Genomic DNA, 11436 nt, shown 5'->3' on the forward strand with positions numbered 1-11436 from the left:
AAACCTGTTAAACAGTCAAAAACACTGCCACAGCTCTGCTGTGGCTCCTACCTGCCCTTAAAAACGATTTTTGCAGGAACAAAACCCTCTATAGAGGTCCTATAAGCCAAAGGACTCTTTCAGAGAAGCTGGATGTCTCAGACTGAAAATGAAAATAGGCCCCTCCCACCATGCACTCAAAGTCAGAGGGCCTTAAAAAAGTACTCCTAGGAGTAATCTAACAAGCCATGTGGAAACTAGGCCCCAAATAAAGATTTATCACCCTCAGAGAAAAAAACGTTTTTATTTTTATAAATCATGCAAACGTTTTTACACTAAGTAATATAAGAATTAATATGAATATTATCCCTTTTTGCAAGCATGATCCCAGTTGTTGTTAAATCACTGTATCAGGCTTACGTTAAATATACCAGGCACTGTCAGAATTTTCTAGACCTTATCATCTCTCTAGAAAAAAATATACTGAACATACCTCAAAGCAGGCAATCTGCAGACCGTCCCCCCAACTGAAGTTTTCTTTCCATACTCTTCAGTTATGTGTGAAAACAGCAATGGACCTTAGTTACAAACCGCTAAGATCATCAAACCTCCAGGCAGATTCTTCTTCTAATTTCTGCCTGAGAGTAAAACAGTACAACGCCGGTACCGTTTAAAAATAACAAACTTTTGATTGAAGGTAAAAACTACACTAAGTCACCACATCTCTCTTGATACTTCCTTTCTTGTCGAGAGCTGCAAGAGAATGACTGGGGGTGGCAGTTAGGGGAGGAGCTATATAGACAGCTCTGCTGTGGGTGTCCTCTTGCAGCTTCCTGTTGGGAAGGAGAATATCCCACAAGTAATGGATGAACCCGTTGACTGGATACACCTTTACAAGAGAAAGCACAACTATCCTCAATTGGTATAGTAGTACGCTTAGCTAGAGAAGATATAGCTCCCTCTACCTTAGGGACCTTTTGCCATGAGTCCCGAATGGTATCTGATATAGGAAACATTTTCTTAAATTAGGAGAGGGAGAAAACGGTATACCTGGTCTATCCCATTCCTTTCTAATAATTTCCGAAATTCTCTTAGGAACCGGAAAAACATCAGTGTAAGTAGGAACTTCCAAATATTTATCCATTTTACACAACTTAAGTAACAGGCGGAGGTGTTCAAGTTTAAATTTAAATGGCATAGCACCCGAATCTGTCTGAGGCAAAACATTCCCTAAATCAGAAATTTCACCCTCAGACAGTAATTCCCTGATCCCCAACTCAGAGCACTGTGAGGGAACATCAGAAATAGCTAATAAAGCATCAGTGGATTCAGTATTTACATTGATACTTGACCTACTGCGTTTACCCTGCAACACTGGTAATTTAAACAATACCTCTGTAAGGGTAGTTGACATAACTGCAGCCATCTCCTGCAGAGTAAAAGAATTAGACGTATTAGAAGTACTAGGCGTCGCTTGTGTGGGCGTTAAAGGTTGTGACACTTGGGGAGAATTAGATGGCATATCCTGATTCTCTTCAGACTGAGAATCATCCTTAGGCACACTTTCTTTATTTAAAATATGCTTTTTACATTGTAAGGCCCTTTCAGTACAAAAGCTACACAATGTAAGAGGGGGTTGCACAATGGCTTCTAAACACATAGAAAAATGAAAAAACACATAGAAAAATGAAAAAACCACAATGTCAGACATGTTGAACAGACTAGTAATACCACAAAAGTCGTATAAACACTTATATATTGCAAAAAATAAACATTTGGAAAAAACGTGTACTGTGCCTTTAAGAAAGAAAAAGTGAACAATTCTTCCAAAATGCTCAAAAAACATTAAATTAACCCCAAATTTGACTAAATATCGTTGGTTAATCCAAAAATTACTGCACCCAGAAGCAAGGGTAGAAATGAGGCTTTAGAAGTACTAATATCAACTATTAATCAAAAGATAGATAAAAATACCATCTGCACCTTGCCACAGCTCTGGTGTTTCGCCTACCTGCCCCCAGGGTACTTCGAAACAAGTTTCCAACCCTTCAGACCAGCTACACAGTCCAGGAGCCTTACAAGTTACTGCTTGCTGCTGCTTAGCTTGAAGGAAGTGCGCATCTGAACGCGCAAAACTAAGCTCCGCCCCTTAAGGTCAGAGTAGGCCCAAACAAAACCACATGGAAGTGCGGTTTTGAACCAGAGTAAAAGTATACACAAAAAATAAAAAACGTAACACATCGTTTTTTACATTGTCTCCCATGTCACAAAATGCCCAAATATCAACTAAAGAAAAATATAATATAGGGACTCTAGTAACATCCCTCTAATAATAGGATTTACTGCTTACCTCATTCCCATAAAGGGAAATAATGCCAGCCAGTTCTGATACACCAAGTCTCCTCAGAAAAAAAGGCTGCACATACCTTAATGCTGCTTGTAGCATGAAACCGGTCTCCACACTGAAGATGTCTCATGGTTACCTTCAGAAGTCTTTGTGGGAACCAGCGTGGATCTTAGTTACAACTGCTAAGATCATCAACCTCAGGGCAGAAATCTTCTTCCATATCCCCCTGAGGAAAATAGTATGCACCGGTACCATTTAAAATAAAAAAACTTCTTGATTGAAGAAACTAAAACTAACACCTCACTTTACCATGTCTTCCTAGTATAACACAGGCAAAGAGAATGACTGAGGGTGGAGGGGATGGGAGGGGCTATATATATACAGCTCTGCTGTGGTGCTCTTTGCCACTTCCTGTTAGCAGGAGGTTAATATCCCACAAGTAAGGATGAAATCCGTGGACTCGACATATCTTTGTAAAAGAAAAGGCCTTTGATAGGCTCAATTGGGATTTCTTAAATGCCGTGCTATGTAAATATGAGTTTGGACCACCTTTGATAGAGAAAATATTTGCTTTATATCATTTCCCCACAGCTAAAATTTGCTTAAATAATTCCCTATCAACATCGATTAAAATCTTGAACGGTACACGCCAGGGATGCCCACTTTCACAGATTCTATTTATAATAGCTATGGAGGCTCTGGCAGCAAACATACGCCAGAACCCAAGTATCTCAGGAATCACTGTCAACAATATTGATTATAAAATGGCATTGTATGCTGATGATGTCATGCTTACCCTTACGAATCCAGTAACTTCACTGAATGCCTTATCAATAGAGTTCTCAAGATATAGTGGTATATCATTTTTTAAAATGAATGATTTCAAATTAGAATTCCTTAGTCTGAATAATCCCCTACAGATTACACAACAAATACAACAGACCTTTCCCTTCACGCCTCAAACTACGTCTATCAGATACCTAGGGATACAAATAACAGATAATAAAGATAAATTATTAGCCTTAAATTTCTTACCACTACATCAAAAGATTAAGCAAGAACTTCACAACAGGACACACAAATCTATGTCCTGGATAGGCCAGAAAAAGTGCTATTAAAATGAAGATATTTCTAAAAATACTTTACCCGCTACAGGCTTTACCTATGCACATACCAGACCATTATATACAAGCCCTACAAAATTCCATCAATACCTATATCTGGTCTAAACACATGACCAGAGTGTCGATGAAGACTATGTATATTTATAAGAAAGAGGAGATGGAGATGCCAAGATTGATGGAATTGGCTAGAGCCTGTTCCAATGCTATCCATTCCTTTATAAGAAAGAGGAGGGTTGGGGGTTCCCAACCTAGCATATTATCAACTGGAGCAGACATGAAAAAGATAAGGAATGGATAGCATTGGAACAGGCTCTAGCCAATTCCATCAATCTTGGCAGTATGTGCTTGTCCTCACCATTGCAGCAGAAAACATAATTTATGTAAGAACTTACCTGATAAATTCATTTCTTTCATATTAGCAAGAGTCCATGAGCTAGTGACGTATGGGATATACATTCCTACCAGGAGGAGCAAAGTTTCCCAAACCTCAAAATGCCTATAAATACACCCCTCACCACACCCACAATTCAGTTTAACGAATAGCCAAGAAGTGGGGTGATAAGAAAGGAGCGAAAGCATCAAAATAAGGAATTGGAATAATTTGTGCTTTATACAAAAAAAATCATAACCACCACAAAAAAGGGTGGGCCTCATGGACTCTTGCTAATATGAAAGAAATGAATTTATCAGGTAAGTTCTTACATAAATTATGTTTTCTTTCATGTAATTAGCAAGAGTCCATGAGCTAGTGACGTATGGGATAGCAGATACCCAAGATGTGGAACTTCCACGCAAGAGTCACTAAAGAGGGAGGGATAAAAATAAAGACAGCCAATTCCGCTGAAAAAATAATCCACAACCCAAATCAAAAAGTTTTAATCTTATAATAAAAAAAACTGAAATTATAAGCAGACGAATCAAACTGAAACAGCTGCCTGAAGTACTTTTCTACCAAAACCTGCTTCAGAAGAAGAAAAAACATCAAAATAGTAGAATTTAGTAAAAGTATGCAAAGAAGACCAAGTTGCTGCTTTGCAAATCTGATCAACAGAAGCTTCATTCTTAAAAGCCCAGGAAGTAGAAACTGACCTAGTAGAATGAGCCGTAATCCTTTGAGGCGGGGACTTACCCGACTCCACATAAGCAAGATGAATCAAAAAATTTAACCAAGACGCCAAAGAAATGGCAGAAGCCTTCTGACCTTTCCTGGAACCAGAAAAGATAACAAATAGACTAGAAGTCTTTCTAAAATCTTTAGTAGCTTCAACATAATATTTCAAAGCTCTTACTACATCCAAAGAATGTAAAGATCTTTCCTGAGAATTCTTAGGATTAGGACACAATGAAGGGACAACAATTTCTCTCCTAATGTTGTTAGAATTCACAACCTTAGGTAAAAATTTAAATGAAGTCCGCAACACCCGCCTTTATCCTGATGAAAATCAGAAAAGGAGATTCACAAGAAAGAGCAGATAACTCAGAAACTCTTCTAGCAGAAGAGATGGCCAAAAGGAACAATACTTTCCAAGAAAGTAATTTAATGTCCAGAGAATGCATAGGCTCAAACAGAGGAGCCTGTAAAGCTTTCAAAACCAAATTAAGACTCCAAGGAGGAGAGATTGACTTAATGACAGGTTTGATACGAACCAAAGCCTGTACAAAACAATGAATATCAGGAAGATTAGCAATCTTTCTGTGAAAAAGAACAGAAAGAGCAGAGATTTGTCCTTTCAAAGAACTTACAGACAAACCGTTATCCAAACCATCCTGAAGAAATTGTAAAATTCTAGGAATTTTAAAAGAATGCCAAGAGAATTTATGAGAAGAACACCAAGAAATGTAAGTCTTCCAAACTCGATAATAAATCTTTCTAGAGACAGATTTATGAGCCTGTAACATAGTATTAATCACTGAGTCAGAGAAACCTCTATGACTAAGAATCAAGCGTTCAATCTCCATACCTTCAAATTTAATGATTTGAGATCCTGATGGAAAAATGGGCCTTGAGATAGAAGGTCTGGTCTTAACGGAAGTGTCCAAGGTTGGCAACTGGCCATCCGAATGAGATCCGTATACCAAAACCTGTGAGGCCATGCTGGAGCCACCAGCAGTACAAACGAACGCTCCATTAGAATTTTGGAAATCACTTTTGGAAGAAGAACTAGAGGCGGAAAGATATAGGCAGGATGATAATTCCAAGGAAAGACAACGCATCCACTGCTTCCGCCTGAGGATCCCTGGATCTGGATAGATACCTGGGAAGTTTCTTGTTTAGATGAGAGGCCATCAGATCTATTTCTGAAAGTCCCCAGATTTGAACAATCTGAAGAAATACCTCTGGGTGAAGAGATCGGATGTAACATCTGGCGACTGAGATAATCCGCTTCCCAATTGTCTACATCTGGGATGTGAACTGCAGAAATTAGACAAGAGCTGGATTCCGCCCATACAAGTATCCAAGATACTTCTTTCATAGCTTGAGGACTGTGAGTCCCACCTTGATGATTGACATACGCCACGGTTGTGACATTGTCTGTCTGAAAACAAATAAACTATTCTCTCTTCAGAAGAGGCCAGAACTGAAGAGCTCTGAAAATCGCACAGAGTTCCAAAATGTTGAATGGTAATCTCGCCTCCTGAGATTCCCAAACCCCCTGCGCTGTCAGAGATCCCCATACAGCTCCCCAACCTGAAAGACTCGCATCTGTTGAGATCACAGTCCAGGTTGGACGAACAAAAGAGGCCCCTTGAATTAAACGATGGTGATTCAACCACCAAGTTAGAGAGGATCGAACATTGGGATTTAAGGATATTAATTGTGATATCTTTGTATAATCCCTGCACCACTGGTTCAGCATACAAAGCTGGAGAGGTCTCATGTGAAAACGAGCAAAAGGGATCTCGTCCGATGCAGCAGTCATGAGACCTAGAATTTCCATGCATAATGCTACTGAAGGGAACAATTGAGACTGAAGGTTTCGACAAGCTGAAACCAATTTCAGACGTCTCTTTTCTGTTAGAGATAAAGTCATGGATACTGAATCTATTTGGAAACCCAAAAAGGTTACCCTTGTCTGAGGAATCAAGGAACTCTTTGGTAAATTGATCCTCCAACCATGTTTTTGAAGAAACAACACAAGTTGATTCGTATGAGATTCTGCAGAATGTAAAGACTGAGCAAGTACCAAGATATCGTCCAAATAAGGAAATACTGCAATACCCTGTTCTCTGATTACAGAGAGAAGGGCACCGAGAACCTTTGAAAAGATCCTTGGAGCTGTTGCTAGGCCAAATGGAAGAGCAACAAACTGGTAATGCTTGTCTAGAAAAGAGAATCTCAGGAACTGATAGTGATCTGGATGAATTGGAATATGAAGATATGCATCCTGTAAGTCTATTGTAGACATATAATGCCCTTGCTGAACAAAAGGCAGAATAGTCCTTATAGTCACCATTTTGAATGTTGGTATCCTTACATAACGATTCAATATTTTTAGATCCAGAACTGGTCTGAAGGAATTCTCCTTCTTTGGTACAATGAATAGATTTGAGTAAAACCCCAGACCCCGTTCCAGAACTGGAACTGGCATAATGACCCCAGCCAACTCTGGGTCTGAAACACATTTCAGAAATGCCTGAGCCTTCACTGGATTTACTGGAATGCGTGAGAGAAAAAAATCTCTTCACAGGTGGCCTTACCTTGAAACCTTTTCTGTACCCTTGTGAAACAATGTTCTGAATCCAAAGATTGTGAATCGAATTGATCCAAACATCTTTGAAAAATCGTAACCTGCCCCCTACCAGCTGTGCTGGAATGAGGGCCGCACCTTCATGCGGATTTGGGAGCTGGTTTTGACTTTCTAAAAGGCTTGGATTTATTCCAGACTGGAGAAGGTTTCCAAACGGAAACCGTTCCTTTAGAGAAAGGGTCAGGCTTCTGCTCCTTATTCTGACAAAAGGAACGAAAACGATTAGCAGCCCTATATTTACCTTTAGATTTTTTGTCCTGAGGCAAAAAAGCTCCCTTCCCCCCAGTAACAGTTGAAATTATTGAATCCAACTGAGAACCAAACAATTTATTACCTTGGAAAGAGAGAGAGAGCAAGGTTGACTTAGAAGTCATATCTGCATTCCAAGTTTTAAGCCATAAAGCTCTTCTAGCTAAAATAGCTAAAGACATATACCTGACATCAATTCTAATGATATAAAAAATGGCATCACAAACATAGTTATTTAGCATGTTGAAGAAGTTTAACAATGCTATAAGCATTATGGTCTGATACTTGTTGCGCTAAAGCATCCAACCAGAAAGTTGAAGCTGCAGCAACATCAGCCAAAGAAATAGCAGGTCTAAGAAGAATACCTGAACATAAATAAGCTCTCCTTAGAAAGGATTCAAGCTTCCTATCTAAAGGATCCTTAAAGGAAGTACTATCTGCAGTAGGAATAGTAGTACGTTTAGCAAGAGTAGAGATAGCCCCATCAACTTTGGGGATTTTGTCCCAAAACTCTAATCTATCAGATGGCACAGGGTACAATTTCTTAAACCTTGGAGAAGGAGTAAATGAAGTACCCAGACTATTCCATTCCCTAGAAATCACTTCTGAAATAGCATCAGGAACTGGAAAAACTTCTGGAATAACCACATGAGGTTTATAAACCAAATTTAAACGTTTAGCAGATTTAGTATCAAGAGGACTAGACTCCTCCATATCTAATGCAATCAACACTTCTTTAAGTAAAGAACGAATAAACTCCATTTTAAACAAATATGAAGATTTATCAGTATCAATATCTGAGGCAGAATCTTCTGAACCAGATAGATTCTCATCAGAAACAGATAAGTCAGAATGATGGCAGTCACTTAAAAATTCATCCGAAATGTGAGAAGTTTTAAAAGACCTTTTACGTTTACTGGAAGGAGGAATAACAGACAGAGCCTTCCTAATATAATTAGAAACACATTCTTTTACATTAACAGGGACATCCTGAACATTAGATGTTGAAGGAACAACAACAGGTAAAGGATTATTACTAATGGAGACACAATCTGCATTGGAAAGTTTATCATGGCAACTAACACAAACTACAGCCGGAGGAACAGTTACCACAAGTTTACAACAAATGCACTTAACTTTGGTAGAACCAGCATCAGGCAGCGTCTTTTCAGTAGTAGATTCTGATCCAGGGTCAGGATGTGACATCTTGCAATATGTAATAGAAAAAACAACATATAAAGCAAAATTATCAAATTCCTTAAATGACAGTTTCAGGAATGGGAAAAAATGCAAAATAACAAGCTTCAAGTAACCAGAAGCAAAGAAAAAGAGATACTTAAATAATGTGAGAAAAAAGTGGAACAAAAAAGACGCCCATATTTTTTGGCGCCAAGTATGACGCCACATCCTCTGACGCCGAAACCGACGCCCACATTTTTTGGCGCAAAAAAACGTCTGAATACACATGCGTCAAAAAAATTACATTAACTGAAAACAACTTCCGGCGTCAACTACGGCGCCGGAAATTACAAAATTTTGCGCCAAAAAAGTTCGCGCCAAGAATGACGCAATAAAATGAAGCATTTTCTGCCCCCGCGAGCCCGCAGGGAAAAATAGTCAATTGAAAATTTTCAAGGTAAGAAAAAATATTTATTCATATGCATTATCCCAAATAATGAAACTGGCAAATATAAGTTTAAAGACATATATTTAGAACTTTACATATAAAGTGCCCAACCATAGCTTAGAGTGTCACAAAAAAATAAGACTTACTTACCCCAGGACACTCATCTACATATAGCAGATAGCCAAACCAGTATTGAAACGAGAATCAGTAGAGGTAATGGTATATAAGAGTATATCGTCGATCTGAAAAGGGAGGTAGGAGAAGAAATCTCTACGACCGATAACAGAGAACCTATTAAATAGATCCCCTAGAGGAAGACCATTGTATTCAAATAGGCAATACTCTCTTCACATCCCTCTGACATTCGCTGCACTCTGAGAGGAAAACCGGGCTTCAACCTGCTGCGAAGCGCATATCAACGTAGAATCTAGCACAAACTTACTTCACCACCTCCATGGGAGGCAAAGTTTGTAAAACTGAATTGTGGGTGTGGTGAGGGGTGTATTTATAGGCATTTTGAGGTTTGGGAAACTTTGCCCCTCCTGGTAGGAATGTATATCCCATACGTCACTAGCTCATGGACTCTTGATAATTACATGAAAGAAAGCACTACACACCACATCCAACTTCACCATTGAAACACTCAAAATATGGAACAGCTTACTTAAAAGGGAGACAGCACTTTCATCAAACCCCTCCCCACTAACCCCAATTATCACAAACCCCATCTTTAATGGTGAAAATAGAATTAGCCCAGACTCAGAACACTCTGTACATACTTTGATACCCTTCTATACAGTTCTTGATAACGGCAAGCTACGCCCGAAGATAGACATATTAAAACCTAATATACCATACTTTAACCACTGGTATAAGTACCACCAATTAAACCATATAGTTACCTCGCATCCGGAAAAATCTAAAATAAATAGGCAACTTACCCCATTTGAAACTCTTTGCTATCGGTCTAGTATTACCAAAGGCTATATGTCTATCTCATATAAGCTATGTATGCAGGGCAACACTCATACCCTGCCCACATATATACAGAAATGAGAAAAATAATTAAATATTAAACTTACTGAGAAAGAGTGGCTTGCTATCATTTCACAGATAAACTCCTCAGCCTCATCTACAAGATTTCGTTAGACCAACATGAAACTTCTCAATAGATGGTATTACACAACCCAAAGACTAACTCAGATATACCCAACAACAACTGCTAACTGTTGGAGAGGATGTGGCTAAGTAGGTTCGCTGCTACACATTTGGTGGGAATATCCCAAAATTGTCGAATATTGGCAACTCATACTTAGGGAAATCAACAAGGTATTTCACACCACTATGCTCCTTGACCCTCTGAAATGTCTGTTCCACAAATCTGTTAAATTGTCTTGTAACTTAAGATCCACGCTTTTGTATATTATGCTAAATTGTGCTAAACAGTTGATACCCCGATTATGGAAAAAAACATAATTTATGTAAGAACTTACCTGATAAATTCATTTCTTTCATATTAGCAAGAGTCCATGAGCTAGTGACGTATGGGATATACATTCCTACCAGGAGGGGCAAAGTTTCCCAAACCTTAAAATGCCTATAAATACACCCCTCACCACACCCACAATTCAGTTTAACGAATAGCCAAGAAGTGGGGTGATAAGGAAAAAAGTGCGAAAGCATATAAAATAAGGAATTGGAATAATTGTGCTTTATATAAAAAAATCAAAACCACCACAAAAAAGGGCGGGCCTCATGGACTCTTGCTAATATGAAAGAAATGAATTTATCAGGTAAGTTCTTACATAAATTATGTTTTCTTTCATGTAATTAGCAAGAGTCCATGAGCTAGTGACGTATGGGATAATGATTACCCAAGATGTGGATCTTTCCACACAAGAGTCACAAGAGAGGGAGGGATAAAATAAAGACAGCCAATTCCTGCTGAAAATAATCCACACCCAGAATAAAATTTAATGAAAAAACATAAGCAGAAGATTCAAACTGAAACCACTGCCTGAAGTACGTTTCTACCAAAAACTGCTTCAGAAGAAGAAAACACATCAAATGGTAGAATTTAGTAAAAGTATGCAAAGAGGACCAAGTTGCTGTTTTGCAAATCTGATCAACCGAAGCTTCATTCTTAAACGCCCAGGAAGTAGAAACTGACCTAGTAGAATGAGCTGTAATCCTTTGAGGCGGAGTGTTACCCGACTCAACATAGGCATGATGAAATAAAGATTTCAACCAAGATGCCAAAGAAATGGCAGAAGCTTTCTGGTCTTTTCTAGAACCGGAAAAGATGACAAATAGACTAGAAGTCTTTCGGAAAGACTTAGTAGCTTCAACATAATATTACAA

The sequence above is a fragment of the Bombina bombina genome, chromosome 1 (genome assembly GCF_027579735.1).
Source record: "Bombina bombina isolate aBomBom1 chromosome 1, aBomBom1.pri, whole genome shotgun sequence".
NCBI lineage: Eukaryota > Metazoa > Chordata > Amphibia > Anura > Bombinatoridae > Bombina > Bombina bombina.